This window comes from Polistes fuscatus, unplaced genomic scaffold (assembly GCF_010416935.1).
Source record: "Polistes fuscatus isolate 324 unplaced genomic scaffold, CU_Pfus_HIC Scaffold11, whole genome shotgun sequence".
In the NCBI taxonomy this organism is placed as follows: Eukaryota; Metazoa; Arthropoda; class Insecta; order Hymenoptera; family Vespidae; genus Polistes; species Polistes fuscatus.
Window position 1 is genome coordinate 26,501 of NW_025113009.1, and position 22,286 is coordinate 48,786.

At 30.2% G+C, this 22,286-nt stretch overlaps 2 long non-coding RNA genes across 2 annotated transcripts; both read right to left on the reverse strand.

The window, feature by feature from the left end:
• Positions 1–3,706: 3,706 nt before the first annotated feature.
• On the reverse strand, positions 3,707–3,994 carry LOC122526355. The gene is made up of 2 exons (XR_006306039.1): positions 3,904–3,994; positions 3,707–3,804 (listed from the first exon to the last, which is right to left on the reverse strand). It is a non-coding gene; the product is annotated as an uncharacterized LOC122526355 (long non-coding RNA).
• Positions 3,995–11,989: 7,995 nt separating this feature from the next.
• Positions 11,990–12,486, reverse strand: LOC122526364. Its single transcript, XR_006306040.1, has 3 exons — positions 12,388–12,486; positions 12,269–12,311; positions 11,990–12,164 (listed from the first exon to the last, which is right to left on the reverse strand). It is a non-coding gene; the product is annotated as an uncharacterized LOC122526364 (long non-coding RNA).
• Between the last annotated feature and the right edge of the window lie 9,800 nt (positions 12,487–22,286).

Here is a 22,286-nt window from a genome sequence, read left to right on the forward strand (position 1 = left end):
TAATTATTTGTAAAAGCCTATTTCCGACAAAAAGATACTATGGTAATAAACAATCTGGACTTACCGACATTTGGTATTCTGTAGGTAACTTCCCGACCGAAAAGATTTGATGGTAACCTACTATCAGACTTACCGACAGTAGACAAGCCTTCTTGCTAGGTTACCATCAAATCTTAGCGGTTGGCAAGTTACCATCCTAAAATCTACAGTCGGTAAGTAATATTTTTGTTACCAACCAAGTTTATATTTCTTTCGTAGACTACCTCTAGATGGCCCTAGCTTACAATGACGTATACTGTTGCTTAGCAACGCATTGCATTAACCAAAACACACGTAAGTTCCCTGAAAAATGCATGGACCACGTGTATATACACGTCGAAGTTACACGTTTAAAATTAAGTTATCTAGAATGTTTATGTACTTTCAGTATACAATATTATGTTTCTTCTGGAAAGATATGTGAAAATAAAAGAGTCTCAAAAGAAAAGTGAATGTGTAGAAAAAAATTTTAAAATTTATGTTTATCCTATGGTATCGGTCTATCGGACCATCTTTTAGCGTTGATAGTTTCTTTTAAAAAAAGTGTATTACAAGAAAATTTATGCAAGCAGTCTATTGGATAATCTTTCAGCAATGCATGTTTCTTTGAAAATCAAGTATATTACAAGAAAATATATATAATATATTGCCAGAAGTCTATAAACTTATGATTATGCAAAGCAAGAAATTTATAAATAAATGATTCTGACAAAAAAGGTGAATGCATAGCAAAGAGCTTACAAATCTGAGAATATTTTATACTAGCAGTCTATTGGATCATCATTTTGCGATAAAAGCTTTTTTTGAAAATCTAGTATATTACAAGAAAACAGAATGTGCATCACAGTGCATTTTAATCTAATAGATGTAAGTGATAGCAGTCCATTGTAGCGGCTTGCTGTCGATAAGCAGTTTCGAACTTTATCCCATGGGACGACTGGCACTGCCGTCCTCAACGCTGATTCTCTGACCAAGCTACTTTAGCGCTAACACTCCATCACGGCTTACAACGTCTCTATGGGAACGTTAATGTTTCCATAGTTACAATGGCTTTCTTCTTCCGTTATTATAAATAAAGAAATGAATTAAGTAGTTACACGTGCTCGATCAACAACGCATTTTTTTTATCCATTCTTGTTTTCTAATAGTTTATGAATAAAATAAATGTTACATAAAAATAGTAGTGGCGATCAGTGTTTGAAATAATAGAATTTAAGTTCCTTGTTCCTTCCGCTACACTGTAACCTTATATTTTTGCGAAACAATAGTTGTCTTAACTAAAGCTTTTAAAAAAAGAATTGAATGCATAGAAAAAAGAGTACAAATCTCAGTGTATTTTATGATAGCGGTTTATTAGATCATCTTTTTGTGATGCAAGTTTTTTGCAAAATTTAAGTTTAATACAAGAAAAGTAATTGTTCATCAAAGTGCATTTAAATCTATAAGGTTACAGTGCAAGCAGTCTATAGGCTTATGTTTCTGAAGAGCAATGGTTGTCTAAATAATTGAGAATAAAATGATACGGGTGAATGCACAGAAAACAACCTGATGCTAAACCTAATTATTTACAATGTATATGGTGTCTAAACAAAAAGATGGAATTTCTACACAAAAACTTTAATCACTCGAAGACTAACAAAATTCAAATTGCTTTACAATAGCCATTTTAAAGCTCGTTAAATTCCCTAAAACAAGATGCTAAACAATTATTAAAAGCATATAGGATGTTTAAAAACAAGGAAGAAAGCTGTACACAAAATTTTTAATAACTCGCAAGCTAAAGAACATTTAAATTTTTAAAAATAATCATATAAAAGCTCTTTAAATGCTTCAAAAGTTCGGAAACTTTCCGATCTAACAAATCTGATTAAAACATAAAGAAAAATAATTACCTATTACCGACAAAAAGATACTATGGTAATAAACAATCAGTACTTACCGACATTCGGTATTCTGTAGGTAACTTCCCGACCGAAAAGATTTGATGGTAACCTACCATCAGACTTACCGACAGTAGACAAGCCTTCTTGCTAGGTTACCATCAAAACTTAGTGGTCGACAAGTTACCATCCTAAAATCTACAGTCGGTAAGTAATATTTTTGTTACCAACCAAGTTTATATTTCTTTCGTAGACTACCTCTAGATGGCCCTAGCTTACCATGACGTATACTGTTGCTTAGCAACGCATTGTATACACTAAAACAAACATATGTTCCCTGAAAAATTCACGGTCCACGTGTATATACACGACGAGGTTACACGAATAAAATTAGGATATCTAGAATGTTTATGTACTTTCAGTATATAATATTATGTTTCTTCTGTAAAGATATGTGAAAATAAAAGAGTCTCGAAAGAAAAGTGAATGTCTAGAAAAAAATGTAAAAATTTAAGTGTATCCTATGGTATAGGTCTATCACATCATCTTTTAGCGTTGCAAGTTTCTTTTAAAAAAAGTGTATTGCAAGAAAATTTATGCAAGCAGTCTATTGGATCATCTTTCAGCAATGCATGTTTCTTTGAAAATCAATTATATTACAAGAAAAGTGTATGCGCAGCAAAGTGCATAATAATCTAAGAGGTTTTCGTGCCACAAGTCTATAAGCTTATGTTTCTGCAAAGCAAGAAATGTAAAAATAAAAGATTCTTAAAAGAAAGGTGAATGCATTGCTAAGAGCTTACAAATCTAAGTGTATTTTATGCTGGCGGTCTATTACATAATCTTTCTGCGATGCAAGTTTTTTTCAAAATCAAGTGTAATACAAGAAAAATGAATGTGCATCAAAGTGCATTTAAATCCATAAGGTTTCAGTGCGAGCAGTCTATAACCTCATATTTCTGCGAAACAATAGTTGTCTAAAATAATAAGTCTGAAAGAGATGTGTATGCGTAGAAAAGAGTGTACAAATCTAATTCTATTTTTCCCTAGCGGTCTATTAAATAATCTTTTAGTGATGTAGGTTTTTCTGAATATTAATTTTATGACAAAAAAAGTGAATGTTACAGTGAGTTTATTAATCTTAATGATTTTAGTGATACCGGTCTATAAGCTGATGTTTCTAAAAAGCAAGGTTTATAAGAAATTAAAGTTTCTGGCAAGAAAAATCAGTTCGTTTCAAAGAAACTATATTTTCAATACGTTTTTGTTTCAGCGGTCTATAAGGGTATATTTATTGTGAAGTTTTCATAGAAATGGCTTAGATGTAAACTATACAGCACTGCATTCACTGACATTATATGCACTTTGCGAGCAAAATTTATAAGTCGATAAAGTATTCTATTCGTAGAGAAAAGAGTGAACTTTTATTTAATATAAAATTCACTTACATCCGCTGGTTTTCAGTATTAAAAGTATTGATGCGAACTATCCAAAGAAACGACATTTATTGCTGGTCCTACCTTAGGTTAAAGTTATATTAACGAGAAACGACCGAACTGTTCTCTTAAATTTTGTGAATCTTTACGGATCGATTTTTAACTCGATAAAGTATTGCGTATGTAGGAAAAAGAGTTTAATTTTATTTAATATAAGGGTCACGTATATCTTTTTACTTCAAGTATAGGAAATCTTAACGCAAGAATTTTAAATACATTACTAAAATGTACACTGTTCCGCAGTGCATTCTCTAAAATGTTATGCCTAATAGATTTGTGATTACGCAAAACTTGGTGTGTTTTAAGGTTTAATTTTTTTTATACATTTTAACAACTATTAGAACGCAAACTGCAGACAGTTGAATAGAATCTTGGCAATATCGATGACCCTAAAACAAAAATTAATTTTATATATAACGACATATATAACTTATATATAATTTTTATTATATTTATATTTTCATATCGTAAATGATGGCATTACAAACCTTGAGATACTATCGTAGAAATTTTCGTAAATATCCGTTTTTGATAAAGTGGTATTTTTCAATATTAAACCTTACGGCTTAAAAAAAACAGTACATTCTAAAACAAAAAACTAATTAAAAAGAGCATGTGTGGAAAAATAAAATTCAATGTCTGATCCACGATCAAAACTTTTTAAAAGGATTATTTAATAAATAATCTAATTTAAAAAAAAAAAGAAATAATTGACCAAAAAGTGGACATTACAAAATACTGAATACTCGATGCATTAGAAAATGTGCCTTTCTATATTTACACCAGTGAATATGAAAAAATGCATGTTTCTGATGCATGCTTTTTAAATATATAAATACATAAATAGAAAAATGTTTTAATTTTATACAAAATTGTTAATCGATTAATACGATTACCAATACGCATAGGAAATTATTCAAGACGCATTATTGAAAACTTAATTTATTGTGAATATTTCGCAATATTTAAAAATCCCCAGGTGCATTTACAATCCCGTATGCAAACCTGGGGTCCCTGTTCTTAACTTATTTATATAATTTACACTCTCTCGAGAGAGTGTGGGGCAGCCTTTTAATTCGGTTTATTTGTATATCAAGATTTATGCATTTTTATTCATATCATATAATTTCTTCTATTATAAATCTCTGTGTAAAAAAAATTTCAATGATTTTTATATCATCTCTCTTTGGTTTCCTCTCTTTGGTTTCCTCTCTTTGGTTTCTTTTCTCAAAAAACTTTTATTTATATATATATATTTATTAAAAATACTTTCTTTAAATATTTCTTATGCAAAGTTGATATTTATTTGTTAATAATTTTAGAATCAAAATGCACAACCTTGACATAATTTATATGCACTCGCATGTGCTGGCTGTACTTTCGTGTATTTTCATTCGCTTAGCAAGACTTATACGTTTCTAATCAGAATCATTCGAAATAGCTTTTCATTTTAATTTGCACTATTTAATTATTATATATAGATTATATACAAAATGAAATTTTCTAATTATTATTAGATAAATTTCTGTGTTTAAAAAAAATAATACGAAGATTGAAATATTACAAATATTTATTTATTAAATACTTTCATCGGTGCACTCATTCATTCATTTTTGATCATTCTGAATCAGAAATGTATATTCTTACCATATTTTCATCTGCATTTAGCAGGTACGTTCGACTGCATTTAGCAGTTTTGTTCATCTGCGTTTAGCAGATATGTTTGTACTTACTGCGATTTTCGTATGCACTTTTAAGTGCAGGCAAGCCTTTTAAATTGTTTCATTTATGTACCAAAACTATACATTTTTATTCCAAAAAAATTATTATTCTACTTTTATATAATAAATAAAAAGATATATATTAAAAAAATTGTTTTCATATTACTCTTTATTTCTCCTCCATATATCTCTTGTAAAATCTTTCTTTAAATATTTGTGTATAGTAAAAATAGTTTCTCCCACTCTCTCTTATGAACTATTAACTTTTTCACTTGATATTTATTTATAAATAATTTTGGAATGAAAATATATATTCCGGACATATTAATATGCACTTATGAGTGCTGGCAGCCAGCATATTTATATTCATCTGCATTTAGCAGGTATGTTCGATTGCATTTAGCAATTATATTTATCTGCATTTAGCAGGTGTGTTTGTACTTACTGCGATTTTTGGTATGTTCGATTGCATTTAGCAATTATATTTATCTGCATTTAGCAGGTGTGTTTGTATTTAATGCGATTTTCGTATGCACTTTTAAAGTGCAGGCAAGCCTTTTAAATTGTTTCATTTATGTACCAAAACTATACATTTTTATTCCAAAAAAATAATTACTCTACTTTTATATATAATAAATAAAAAAATATATTAAAATTGTGTTTTCATACTACTCGTTATTTCTCCTCCATACATCTCTTGTAAAATCTTTCTTCAAATATTTGTGCATAGTAAAAATAGTTTCTCCCACTCTCTCTTATGTACTTATTAACTCTTTCATTTGATATTTATTTATAAATAATTTTGAAATGAAAATGTATATTCCGGACATATTAATATCCACTTATGAGTGCTGACTGCCATTTGTTTTATTTCATTTATTTAGCAAGCATATACGTTTCTAATCGGAATGATTCAAAATACCTTCTCATAAATTTGCACTATTTAAATATAAATCATTTATTGTATGTATAGAGTGTGTATGTGTGAAATGAAATTTACTAATTATTGTTAGATAAATTTCTGTGTTTAAAAAAAATAATACGCAGATTGAAATATTAAAAATATTTATTTATTAGATACTTTTATCAGTGCATTCATTCATTCATTTTTGATCATTCTGAATGAGAAATGTATATTCTTACTGTATGTTCATCTGCATTTAGCAGGAATTTCCATCTGCGTTAAGCAGGTATGTTTGTACTTACTGCGATTTTCATATGCACTTTTCAGTGCAGGTATGTACTTACTGCGATTTTCATATGCACTTTTTAGTGCAGGCATGTACTTACTGCGATTTTCATATGCACTCTTCAGTGCATTCGATAAGAATGATTCAAATTTTCTTTTTATTAATTTGTTACTATTAAAAAAAAAAAAATCAACGATCATATATTCCATAAAAAAGAAATGTATTAATAGGATAAAAGATTATGTAAAGCAAAGTGAAAATAAGAGTCTGGAAACCATTGGGATGCAATAAAAAATACATTACATTATATATATTCAATAAATTATTATATTTTGGAAAGAAATTGAAATATATTAAATTGAGAAATGAATTGAAATATTGAAATATTTAAAATATTTAATTATTATATACTTTGATTAATGTGTTTATTAATTCAATTTGAATCATTCTGAATGGTGAAACCTTTATTTTGTGTCCTTATCTGCATTCATGAATGCAAGAATGTCCTCTTCTTCCATCGTTGTATCCAAATGCACTATTTGTGCATGCTGCAGCAATCCATGGACGTCCACACAATTTAAACGAACGTGACTCTAATTTCATAAAAAATATCTAAGACCAGACTCTAATTTATATACTTCAAAAATGCAATGACTCGACTATTAATTTATTTTAATAAGAAAAATGCAATGGGACTCTAGTTTTAATCTAATGTAATAAAAAAATTGCAATGACTCGACTTTTAATCTAATTTAATAAGAAAATTGCAATGACTCGACTTTTAATTAAAAACTGCAATGACTCGACTTTTAATTAAATAGAAAAAAATGCAATGACTCTATTAATTAAATAAAAATAGCAAAATCTAGATTCTAGTATTTAAAAGACTTTTAATTTTTCACGAACGCGAGTGTGGGACATCGTTGGGAGATGGAATGGTCCATCATCTCCATTCAGGAACAACTTATAACTAATACTACTACGAGCATAAGTGACAACGTGATAAAGGGGTAGACAAAGGGATTTTGATATGACCACGAACCATGATCAAAGAATATCAAAGATATCCTTTGAAAAATAACTCGTAGTCGAATAGTTGCCCACTTGATACCACAATTTGTGGGGGCCTCTTCGGCATTTAGCCTCTTCTTTGCTTCGTGCCCTGACCACTGCAATGGAGCATTCCCTACGTGCGACGCAAGAAAAGAATTACGTGTCAAAAAACGCCCTACCGTTTGAAACGATACATCATAAAAATTGGCACATTTCAGTGGATTATATTAAAAGAATGAAATCGTCCCTGAGCTAAACCGACCTAATCCCGACCTGTTCTCACCATACGCGACAAGACTCAAACCCTCGTGTTTAATAAAACGCATTTTATTATACGAGACGCATTTGTGATCTAAGCTGAAAGAAAATTGGGAAGGAATCAACACAGTTATTAGTAATTTTATTTCCGCAGGTTTTTACGCTGGTATTTTTTTTCGTTTTTGTTTTTGTTTTTATTTTCACTTAAACCTAACGAGAGGTAAGAGCTTGCAACGTACAGTATCGATTTATCCTAAATAATATAACCACTGAAATATGACAAAGTTCATAAATGCATCATCCCAAACGCCACTGACGAATCCCAACACGCAAACTCAACTGCGTTCCTACCTGAGTGCGTCTCGATTTTTTCTAACACAAGTTTTATTTACTTACTTATTTGTAAAATAAAATTAAAAAAAATAAATGTGTAATAGATTGAAAAAATATTGAATTAATTCCGTAAAGTAATTATACTAGCTTGTGGACGATCAATAAACTCGAAAGAATTCAATGATCGTACGCAACTACACAAGCACATTTAATCGAATGCTCCAGCAGATATATTTTTCTGAATGATGAACCTATTAAAAACTAGGATTAACACGTTGCACATTAAAGGTGACAATGTTTCGATAAAAAGAAAAAATTACAACAATTGTAATAATCTCAATTTATTCGAATAAGTGTATGTTATTTCTAACATTAAGAATTATATTACTAAAGATCGCGAGGTGCAAGTGTTAATATACTTAAAAAACTAAGTATCAAAACTAATTCAAAATCCTTTGCCAAGTTCAAAAGATATGAGGGTGATTTATCTAATGTTCTCATTGGTTGCAAAGTATTTTTGAACTGCTTGATACAATTATCTTAACTTAAAATGCATAGTATCAGCAAAAAAATGGAGACATAAGGAATAATGGAAAGTGTAAAAATTTGCTGACACTTAGCCAAAAACCCCGGAGGCATGATTGCGTCAGGGTTGCGTCCGAATAGAAGCAAACCTATTGCCGTACCCGGTTCTTACCTACTTAAAATTAATGTTTTCACATACACACAGAAAAGTATGCTACCTGCCTATCCCTCCACCTATATTTAAAAGTGCAAACAGACACACCAACACAATCATTCCACGCTGGATCTGTATTCGCATACCACCAGGGTGCAAAAAACCTAAACTAGAGAGCATGCCCCGGGGCACCTCCGACACCCTAGTTCAACCACGTTTTCTAAACTTATATTCTAAAAGGTTACGTACCCCATGCTGTAATCGTCTGCCAAGGCTAGTGATTATTGCAATAATAACTAATGCAAAAATACTGGTACATACTAGTATATATCTGCATACTAATATGATACAAGTATTGTTAAATTTCCACAAATAAATGTGAAAACTCTACTACTCGAAACGATTCGGAAAAAAAAATGAGAAAAATTTAATACAAGTATAAAAATACAAGTACATATCACGCGTGACTGTACAAGTATTTATTTAAATATTGAATGATGCATTAATAAAAAACTTTCGCGAAACGATGTACGATACACACTACCTGATACGCACACACTGGTGTAAGTACATCGTGCAATCACTAACGCAATGACAGCCGCCAAAGGAGGAAAACTTAAAAACTAAAACCCATGCAAACTTTTTCTCACCCATACGTGTAACACCTGGGCAACACGCATCGATGAGAACGAAGAGAGCATAGGGGGGAGAAAAGGGGAATTAGTATATTAGGCTGAAAATCCTGATCTAATAAAACATAATTAACATACATGAAAAAACATTTTTATAAAAATTCATCTAAACGGATTAAGGACTCTACAAGTCATTTGGTGAATAATGACTTAAGCAAGTGAATGAAAAAAAAAAAAATACCCCATAAGAAACGTTTTATATTATATAATACTGTTTCGAGGTAGTGCAGTGTAGAGTGATTCTAACGGTGACAAAAGATGGATATTTCTTAAAAACCTCGGACGACTCTTTCACTAAATGGCTGTTCTAATTAAAGAACTGGGTTTTAAACCACCACTTAATTGCCAGAATCTATCCGGTCGCGAATTTTGTTTGTCTTCTTGCTCATTTATTGATAACAATATCAAGTATCGATATATTGAAGTAAATTACGATTTGAAAAACTAATCACGATTTAAAAAACTGATCATTATTGAAAATCTAATCACAATTGAAAAACTAATTACGAAGCAATGCATATAAAACAATTTTTACATGCTTTTTATTGGCACGAAATCGAGTAAATTAATGCTCGATTTCACCATTACTAACACGATTAAATACGTAAAGAGAAAAAAATAAGTACAATAATTAATTGCAGTGTTAATTAAGTGAATTGAAACCGATGAAACAAGAAGACCCTGGCCTAATCTAAATAAATCACATATATAAAAATCACATATATATTGGGAATCACTCGTGAGCAAAACCAAAGGTTCTACTCACGGTCGCTTATGCTCGCTTTGGACAAGATACATCTACGAATACAACCAGGAACCCGTGCCGATATTGGAACTTTCATCCTCGGCATGATTGGGTCACTGGAGGAACTTTAAATTTGTTCGCTCACTCGTTACCAATTGTTACCATAAAAATAAAATAAAAAATGAAACTGAACAATTGGCAGTAGAAGTTCTGCGATGGCTCAAAAACACTCGTCCCCCTCGCTGTTGGTTGAACGATGTCGTGAAGTTGATTTAAATTGGATGAATTGTTGAATCGATGAATTGTTGAATTGTTGAATCGATGAATTGTTGAATCGATGTATTGTAGAATCGATGAATTGTTGAATCGATGTATTGTAGAATCGATGAATTGTTGAATCGATGTATTGTAGAATCGATGTATTGTAGAATCGATGAATGTTGAATCGTTGATGTTGAATCGTTGAATGTTGAATGTTGAGTGTCGTTGAATGTTGAATGTTGAATGTCGAATCGTTGAATCGATGAATTGTTGAATCGATGTATTGTAGAATCGATGTATTGTTTAATCGTTAAACCGTTGAATCGATTATTATAATCTATATTTAAAAATAGAAAATAAAATTAATTATGTTTCATATCATTCAAAAGATTTTTCATGAATAAAAATAATCACGATTTAAAAAATGAATATGTGAGAAGTAATAATTGAGATTAGAAAATAATAATAACCGTTGATTTATCTAGACGAAGCCAGATGCATCGATAAAGATGTTCCAGAAGAAATAAAGATGTGAAGTTGATTTAAATTGGATGAATTGTTAAATTGTTGAATCGATGAATTGTTGAATCGATGTATTGTAGAATCGATGTATTGTTTAATCGTTGAATCGTTGAATCGATTATTATAATCTATATTTAAAAATAGAAAATAAAATTAATTATGTTTCATATCATTCAAAAGATTTTTCATGAATAAAAACAATCACGATTTAAAAAATGAATATGTGAGAAGTAATAATTGAGATTAGAAAATAATACTAACCGTTGATTTATCTAGACGAAGCCAGATGCGTCGATAAAGATGTTCCAGAAGAAATAAAGATGTTAATTCACACTTTCGACCATGACAATATTTTAATCGAAACGCAAATCCTCTTCTACCGAATTGGCCGAAAGTGTGTTAATGATTCTAATCGCGTACCGAGCAAATTGTTTTCTCAACAAGATTATTTGCATTGATTTTAAATATAACGATTTAATTACTGTTTTGTATGCAATCTATACGATCGCATACAAAAAATGCAACATTTTTCAAAACGAACACTGATTCTATGATTGCATTGCCCGCAATCGCAACTAAAGCTCTGAAAATCAAAGTTTAATTAAAGCAAGTCGTAGCGTACTTCTGTTTATTTATGTTAATAATAAAAATATATTATAATAGTTTTATTATTCAATTATTTAAACTACGTATTTCAAAAATTCTGGAATCGTGCTACTATTTTTTGTACGCTTTAATTATTAATAAAAAAAATTATTCAAAATTGTAACCACAAACTTGTAAACTATATAAAAAAAAAAGATAAAATATAAACGAACAAATATCGCGAATAAAGAATAAATTTCATCGCGATAGGGTTATTTTTACAGAAGTATGCTAATTGCCTTAATACTTATAGGAAAGAATAGATATAGCATTAATGTAAAACTAAACAAAGTACAATATTTATAAATTATCGTTTGAACAATAAAATATAATCGACTGTGTCTTGAATTATTTATGTGAATTAAATACCGAAAGAACTAAAATGAATTTAAATTAAAAACATTAAACAACAATTGCAACGCGTAATTAAATAATTAATTCGATAAATCATTTCATTTACTTTACAATTAATTAACGATACGAGAAGTTAAAATTTTCTAATGCATCGAACGATCCATTTGGAAATTGATGCATTTATAAAATTAAAGAAAAGAAAGAAAGAAAGAAAGAAATACACTTGCACGTATGTATGCAGTTGTATATACCACCATTGATTAGTATAATTTCCATGGAACGATGGTGAACGTCTTCTTGAAACCATAAAAAGAATAAGAGGTTATGATAGAAATTTTTGTGAAACTATCGATACATATAATCGATAATATAATATAATTCTAATTACAGATCTTCTTACCTAATTTCAATGCATTCACGTCATCGATAATGATTACATGTACCTGTTAATGAAATTTGATTAGATTACAAAATTTGATAATGAAATATTTTTTAATTACGGAGTAATTAAGTTCTTACGTGGAGCGAAACTAGTTGAGACTTGTCTCGACGGCGTCCGACAGCTGAAAGAGGTATGACGTAGCTCGAGTCACCCCACCCCTCCTATTTACCTTATATGGCAGTCGCGAAATGTTTTTCTATGCGTACTCGATGATAGACGATGTGTATACATAGACAATGCTCGTTACCTCGTTTGACTTTGACCTTCACCTTCGCATGTTTTTCTTTATCTCTGCGTACGTTCAAACGTATTTGATCATTAGTACACATAAACGTTGATATAAAAAGTAAATACGTTATGAATAATACGTTAAATATGTTATATATAAAATCTCCTATAATAAAATATTTTTATAGGACGTTTGTTTAAACAATTGCACAAAAATTAAAAGACTGCTATAATATAATCATAATTTTGGTTTAATTTGGTTTATAATCATAAAGTCGGTAAGTCGCATTACCGACCGAAAAATGCTGATAGTAAATTACCATCAGAGTTACCGACCGAGAAGAGTTAATGGTAAGTTACCACAGAGTTATCGACCGAGAAGAGTTGATGATAATTACCATCAGAGTTACCGACAGTAGGAAAACCTTCATTGTAAATTACCATCAGTGTTACCGACAGTAGGAAGACCGACAGTAGAAAAACTAATTACTTTATAATGTTTTTTAATAACTTTTATGTATTTACAGATACCAGGGAGTTGTACAAAATTATAGAAATTAAAGTTGCGATGTATAAAAGAGATTGCATTCGATTCATTCATTGCATTGCACAGGAACATTAAAAAAAATGTACATTTGTTTAGACATTTACATAAAAATGAAAAAATGCTAAAATCAGAGCGTTTTATCTTAATTTCTCTTTATTTCAATTAAAATTCTCGTTACACACATGCGCAACGTTAGGAAAGTCATATAAATAAAATTTAAAAAAACAAATTTTATAGAGCACAATGGCTCAATCTAACGACGAATTTCGAGGAGGAGGGATCACAGAACATATACTCCTAGTTTTTAAGCAACAATTGACACTTGCATCTATTATATTAACAATTATTTTAATGCACTAATGCACTCTCTTTATGTTTTCCAAATCTTCAAATACTTGCAAACCTGAAAATCAGAATATTGTATTAGTAAAGTATCAAGCAAACTGAACGAGTCTATATATGTATAATATGTATCATATTTGTATAAGATGTCACTCTCTCTCTCTCTCTCTCTTTTTTTCTGTCTTATACTTTTTATATTAATCTTCTTTATGTTATAAAAGAAAAGAGATATAATTACCACAACTGATATCAATATAAGAAAGTAAACACAATTATTATGTAGATAGAAAAGTAATCACAATTAGACTGACGATGAGTGTATGTATTCATGCTGTATTCTACCAGATGTTTGGAAACCTAAAAAAAAGTATTAATTAACATAGCATTGGTATAATATAAAGAAAATTAAATATATAAGTGTTGTTTATACGTGTAACACTTTCCTTGTCAATATTTAAAGAATAATGTATAGAATAAAGACAATATACACTAAAAACTTTGTCACTCTAGACAGAAAAACACAATTGTATAGAAAAGAAATCACGTTGTAGATATTTCTTAAAACAATTGATATCACATTGCACAGAGAAACATAATCGTATAGATAAGAAACCACGTTATAGAAATCTTTAAAACAAATGACATAAAGCAATATAGCCATCCTTAAAGAATTAAAATATATTGAAACAAAACAATTGACATCTCTCATGCCAACTATGAAAGTATAAATTCCCATATTCTGTATTTATATGGAAACATTCTTGTTATTTTAATTCTTTAAGGATGGTTACAGTGCTTTATTTCAATTGTTTTAAGAAATATCTACAACGTGGTTTCTTTTCTATACAATTGTGTTTTTCTGTACAGTTTCTTAAAGTTTCTAGTGTATATTGTCCTTATTCTACACGTTGTTTTTAAAATATTTTAACAAGGAAAGTGTTACACGTATAATAAACACTTATATATTTAATATTCTTAATATTATACCATTGTTATGTTATTTTATACTTTTTTTTAGGTTTCCAAACATTTGGTAGAATACAGCATGAATACATATTCATTGTCAATCTATTTGTGTTTACTTTTCTATCCAAAAAATAATTGTGTTTACTTTTTTATATTGATATCAGTCGTGGTAAGTTTATCTCTTTTCTTTTATAACATAAAGAATAGTAATATAAAAAGTATGAGAAGGGGAAAGAGAAAGAGAGAGTGACATTTTATACAAATATCATACATATACATATATAGCTCGTTCTACATACATATAATGTATATTAGTTTAAACAATTACACAAAAATTGAAGGAATGTTTAAATCAGAACGTTGCCATGTGATAAAGTTTTTAGTCTATATTGTTTTTATTATCTTCGTTATTTGTTAATATACTTATATTTGATTTGTTTACTTTTTTTAGGTTTCCAACATTTGGTAGAATACAATATGAATGCATATACTCATTGTCAGTACAATAATTGCTTTTACTTTTCTATCTTGATATTTGTTGTGGTAAGTTTATCTCTTTTTTTTATAACATAAAGAATGTTAATATAAAAAGTATGAGAAGGGGAAAGAGAGAGAGTGATATCTTATACAAATATCATACATATACATATATAGACTCTTTCAATTTGCTTGATACTTTACTAATACAATCTTATGATTTTCAGATTTGCATGTATTTGGAGATTTTGAGAAGCACAGCATCGATTATGCTTTTTTATTGTTTCGTATATCAATACATACATAAAAGAAAACTTTACAAGATTTTAAAATGAATCCAGGCAATTTTTTTATAGTACTTAAACGAGCAAACACCCAGCTTTCTTCTATTATAATGGTAAATTTAATAATTCACATTTTTCATTAGTATAATGTTTATTAATTGTTTTAATATATCGGTTATATAATTGTTTAGAGAAATGTTTTCTTTTTTCTTTCCATATACGTGTACATAACGTATACATTAACAATTATTTTAATGCACTAATGCACTTTTCTTATATTGCAGCTAAATTTATCCTCGAAGTCATCACTGCGCAGGAGCATTAAAATAATTACATGAAATAGATAAAAATACGAAAATCATAACGTTATAATCTTAAATTTATCGATTAGATGGATTATTCACTTTATACACATGCGCAACGTTCGCAAAGTCATATAAACAACAATTAATAAAAGTATTTCATAGAGGACAACGTCTCATTTCAACGGTGCATTTCGAAGGGGACGGTATATAGATTATATATTCCGATCTTTTAGACAACAATAGACGCTTGCATCGATTAATTAACAATTATTATAATGCACTATAATGCACTCTCTTCATGTTACAGCGGAATTTTATCCTCGAAGTCATCATTGCGCAGAAGCATTAAATAATTACTTAAAATAGATAAAAATACGAAAATCATAACGTTTTAATCTTTAATTTAATTAAATAGATTTATTATTCTTTTTATACACATGCTCAACGTTCGGAAGGTCTTGTAAACAACTTTCACCAAAAGAACTTTAACAGAGAACAATGACTCAGATCAACGGCAGATTTTGAAGAGGACAGTGCATACATCATATTTCTAAGCTTTTTAACAACAATAGACGCTTGCATCGGTTAATTAACAATTATTATAATGCACTAATGCACTCTCTTTATGTTACAGCAAAATTTTATCTTCGGAGTCATCACTGCGCAGGAGCATTAAAATAATTACATGAAATAGATAAAATGCGAAAATCATAACGTTATAATCTTAAATTTATCGATTAGATGGATTATTCACTTTATACACATGCGCAACGATAGGAAAGTCACATAAACAACTTTCAATAAAAGTATTTTCGTAGAGGACAACGTCTCATTTCAACGGTGGATTTCGAAGGGGAGGGTACATAGATCATATATTCCGTTCTTTTAGACAACAATAGACATTCCTATCGATTATTTAACAATTATTTTAATATTCTAATACACTCTTCTTATATTTTGATTGTTTAAACATATATGTACTGGTTTAAACATTACAATTTATTAAATACTTTGAATATAAAATAATTTTAATGTGATATTTTTCTGGATAAAAATTTTACTATCCAAAGTCATCATTGCACAGGGACGTTAAAACAAATGTATATAAGTTTAAACAATTACATAAAAATTGAAGGAATGTTTATATCAAAAGTTGCAATGATATAAAGTTCCAAATGATATAATCGAAAGATTACGATAATGTCGAGGATAAAAACTATTTGCGTAGATAAAAATTCCATGTACATTGGTATGCATTTTTCTACACAGTCATATATATATCTTGTTTTACGGCATCATTGCTATCGACTCGAACACTATCGATATCGACTTATAATGATTAATTTTGATTGTTTGGATTAATAAATATATATTTCGACAATTGTTATGTTCCTACATCCTATTTTAACTATTCGATATTTTTCTATAATAGATGGAAAAATGCAATATCTCAAGTAGCCATTGGTCAACGGATTTCGCTACTTTTTTTAAAGTGGACTACCGCGCATACTACCGCGCGCAGCAGATGCGCAGCAGTGGCAACGCAGTGGCAACGGAAGGGGGCGCAGGGGAAAGGTAGAGGAAACGCCATTTTCTGTCAGCTGTATATGTTCCAGCGTATGCGTCATCTCGTTTAATTCAGGTAATTGAAAAGTATTTTACACCTTTCTATTACATATCAAACGATAGTTACACATAAGATTTTCATACGTGAATGTTTTCAAAACGAAATATTAAAAAGTTCGTAAGAAATTTGTGAGAATATAACATCGATATATCTCGATATCCCGCCAAATCTCACCAATGTTACTTAACAATATTTCTTCTAATTTCCAGCTTTTTTCATGGTATCGATACTTACTACCATCTCTAATGATGCTCTAATTAATTATTTTTCATAATTATGTATTCAAAGATCGTATTTCGTATTAAATTCGATTCCTGTAACATACACACACATACAAGCATATATTCATAAGTATAGGTAGCTCGTACACATACACTCATATATTTGATTTTCTTTATGTTATACTAATGTAATCTTTTTTTTTCCTTTTTTAGATACCGAGCATTAGGAGAGAGTCCAGCAGGAATACATATACTCAGTCTAACAATTGTGTTTACTCTTTTTTATCTTCATATTCATCGAGGTGAGCGTTATTCTTTTTTTTAAACCATACAGAAATGTATACAAAGAGTGAGAACGAAAGTGAGAGAGAGAGAGAGAGAGAGAGAAAATAAAAAAACAAAATATTCTATCTACGGGCAATAACGAATGTGTACGTATGTTCCAGAAATTTCTCGAAGTGAGACAGAAGAAACGAAGGCAGCCGAAAACAAAACGAAGACAGCCGAACGTTCGACAAGAAGGACGCGGTTACGTGTTCATTCCTGATCAGTCCTTCAACGAGCTAAGATCTAACTAACGTGACGTTTAAACTATTATATATATATAACGTTATCGATTTTTATTAACAATTTTTACTGATATTACATACTTTATATGTAATTTTATACAAGTAGTGAGATAAAGGCAATTAATATTGCTTGAATTTATATTGATTCTTTATGATAAAATATCTTTAAAAGTGTGCAATGCCTTCAGGAATGATTCACAGGATATATTGTTCTATAATCTTTTTAGTATGTTTCAGCTTTTCAGAGTTTTATTTAATTTTATTTTATTCATCGTCATCCTAAGGGTAGGATACCCATCCTGCAGTCATCAATGAAGACTAAAAGTAAGTATATTTTCCTATTAAACGTTTCTATGATAACTTTAATGGTTTTTTATTACGACGATGATATTAATTGTTCTTTTTCTTTTTCTGTTTCAGAACATCATTGCAATCGAGCGCGTAGGCAATGAGGTACTCGTGTGTTGCATCGTAAAAATAAAATACAAAAGAATCGGAAAGTAAAGTCAGTGTTGATCGTCGCATGTTAAAGTTTCGTTTGCTCGGTTAAGAAACTCCGTAAGTTTCTTTTATTCGGTTTAAACGTGTGCTCATCGTCATCCTAAGGGTAGGATACCCATCGTGCATTCATCAATGAAGAATAAACGTAAGTCAATTTTTATTTTAAACACTTTCTCAATAATTATAATAATTTTTTTACTTACAACAATGATATTTATAATTTTGTTTTTATTTCTGTTTCAGATCATCATGGGAATATATCAGTGTTGGAAGTGTTTGTGAATTGTGTTTGTGAAGTGTTGCAAGTGTTCGTGCATTGCTATCGTGCGCGAAGCAATATACGGGAGTGTTGTATCGTTAAATATAATTAAAATCACGGATTAGAAGCACGTTCGTTCGTTTTCTTTTCAATTCCGTCGCGTTCGCGAACTATTTTTGAAATTTATATATTAAATTAACTGCGACCAATGCAGTAATTGCATTAGAGTTTGTTCGAGTAAAGTTGTATTTTTATCTTTAAACAGTCGCACAGACTGTTCGCGTATTAGAATCAGTGCATCAATGAAGATTTTTCTACTTGCATTGACTGTGTGCAAAGCAGTCTTTGAATTAGTTGTGTAGAATCAGTGATCGGGCGTAAAAATTAAAATCAACGCGAATTAGAATCAGTGTTGTTCGCGTAATAAAATTTCGGTTTCGCGATAAGAAACTCATCTATAGTTTCTTATTTTCGTTTATACCGCGTTTTTAGATTCACGCGAGGTGCATCGCCATGGTGCAATTGAATTTCATCCCATTGGAATGCATTGTAAGTATCTATTTTTATTTACATTTTATTCGATTTTATTTTATATGATTTTGGATTATATTGCAAATAACTTATCGTTTTGTTCTATTTTATTTTACAGATATGACGACGGACTTTCTACCTTATCAAAGATGTGGAATGATTCTTCGATGGATCTTCGATGGATCTTCGATGGATCTTCGATGGATCTTCGATGGTCTCTTCGATGGATCTTCGATATTCGCATTCTACAATACTTGCTGCGAAGTAGGAGTGTTTTGGAGCCATCGTAGAACTTCTTATGCGTGAGTTAAAATTTAAAGTCCCTCCGGTGCTCAATCATGTCGAGGATGAAAGGTCCTAATCGGCACGAGTTACTGGTTGTAATTATTTAAATAAATTAGTGACGAGCACATGAGTAATTCCTTTCTAGGAGTTACTCATGAAAATTGTATTATATTGTATATTGTATTGTATATTTGTATTTAGTTCAGGATAGGTTTTCTTGTCTCACCGGTTAAATTCATTTAATTACAGTGCAATAATTAATGCACTTTCTTTTTTATTACGTGTTTTGTTCGTGGTTAGTAGTGGCGAAACCGAGCATTATTACTCGTTTTCGTCCAGAAAAGCATGTATAAAATGTCTTACATGCATTGCTTCGTACTTAGTTTATCTAATCGCGATTAATTTGATATATCGATACTTCGATATTACAAATAAATGAGCAAAAACAAACTCATTCGCGACGGATAGATTCTAGCAGTTAAGTGGTGGCTCAAAGCCCAGTTCTTTATTAGAACAGCCAACTTAATGAAAGGAGTCGTCCGAGGTTTTTAATATATTAAATATATTAAAAGATATTAAAAAATATTCAAAGTATTTTTTATTAAATAAATTGTAGAGTCCTTAGCCGCTTAGATGAATTTTTATAAAAATGTATTTATATGTTATGTATATATGTGTTTTTAATCATATTTTTTAGATCAGGATTTTCAGCTTCTAATGTACTAATCTCCCGTTTCTCCCCCCTATACTTTCTGCGTTCTCATCTATACGTGTGCCCAGGTGCTACTCGTATGGGTGAGAAACAGTTAGTATAGGTTTAGTTTTAAGTTTTTCCCCTATTGGCGGCTGTCATTGTGCTAGTGATTGCACGGTGTACGTTGCACCTGTGTGTGCGTTTAGGTGTGTGCATTGTACATCGTTTCGCGACACGTAATACCGCGCTTATATTTTTTTAAGTTATTGAATAAAAATAACTTGTAGAGTCACGTGTACGATACGAACTTTTTTTTTTTTTAACAATCGTTTTGCATAGTAGAGTTACCGCATTTATTTGTGGAAACTTTGATATCTCGTATATTACTAGTATGCATATATACTAGTGTATACTTGTATTTTTGCTGTAGTTTTTTATGCAATAATCACTAGCCTTGGCAGACGATTACAGCAATCAGTACGTATACCCTTTAGCATAAGTTTAGAAAACGTGGTTGAACTAGGGTGTCGGAGGTGCCCCGGGGCATGCTCTCTAGTTTAGGCTTTTGCACCCTGGTGGTATGTGAGAGAATCGTGGAGGGTGGGTGGGTACTATGGTATTTGCTCTTTTTATACGGGTAATTGGCAGACAGGTAGCATACTTCTTTGAGCGAATGTGAAAACTTTAATTTTAAGTAGGTAGGACCCAGGAAAGGCACTAGGCTTACTTTCACTCCGGAGTGGAAATTCGCCTCCTGGTTTATACAGAATTGTTGACAAAAATTTTATCATCTCATTCTATTTGCTTGTTTTGTATTTATTTTGTGACTCTTCTGTCTCTTGAGTATGTATCATAATTTATAGAGGCATTTGCAACCATTTGAAAGATTCATTTCTTTTCGATTCTATCTCGAACGAGATAGAGTCGAATCAAATTGGCAAAGCCTTTGATGAATTTGATACTTAGTTTTAAGTATTATGAGATTAGCACTTCGCACAATAGCGATTTTCTCTTTAATGAAAATATTTGATATAGTTCAATATAACAAATGAATGAAATGAAATATTGCAAGAAAATGCATTACATTTGTTGCATTATTTAATTTCAATTGAATTTTGTTATTTGATATTAAAAGTGCGACGTGTTATTAGGTCATCGAGGAAATTATCTGCTTGGACGTTGATTTGTGCTCGTGTAATATTATGCAATGAACTCTAAGTTCATCCATGGTTATACGAGCTTGAATATAATAACATTAAATATAAATTAATTTTTCTAATTCCATATTAGAATCTAACGAAATAAAGTTAATTTGCAAAAAAGTATGATATATCTTATCTTCTTGCACGTTGAAAATGTCCAATGCAGTTTTCAGGGATGAAGAAAGAAGAGGCTAAGGCCGAAGAGGCCCCCACTTAATTGTGGCTGAAGAGGGCAATACATAGGACTATTGTTATTTTCACAGGTTTCAAATAAGTTCGAACTTTTCGAACATAGCTCTTTAGTCATATTTTATATTTCTATGTATTATTATTTGCTCGTCATTAATTTGTAATTTGTATGGAGATGATGGACCATTCCATCTCCTTGGCACATCAATCTGTGTGCCATATCGTCCAAAAGATGCATATGTGTTTAGTTAGAGTCAAATATTAAAATTTTTTGTATTATTAAATTTTAAAGCTTAATAACGTTGGTAAATATTACAGTAATTTCTCTTTTCTTTTTTGTCTTTAAATTTTTCACTGATCGTATTTTATTAAATTTGCAATTTTTCTTTTCTATATCTGCAGTTTTAAAGTATTTCTCTATAATAATTAATAGATATTTTTTTTTTAGTAACTTAGCTTCTTATTTTCCTATTTCTTTATTTTTATTTATTTATATACATGTAAAATCACGCGTTTAAATTAATTTTTATTGCAACGGTAATAGATTTGATACAAAGTAACTAAAGGATTCAATTGAAAGTGCAAATCTGCCGAACTTGGACACTTATATCGTCAGGCTATTGCATCACTTGACTGTACCTTATGACTAATCTAGTTTGCTTTTTGTTAGCAGGTGATCATCGTTGGATTTATCCCCACTCTTCGGGATCTTTTTTATTTTCGTTCTCAATTGCTTCATTTTAAAATAT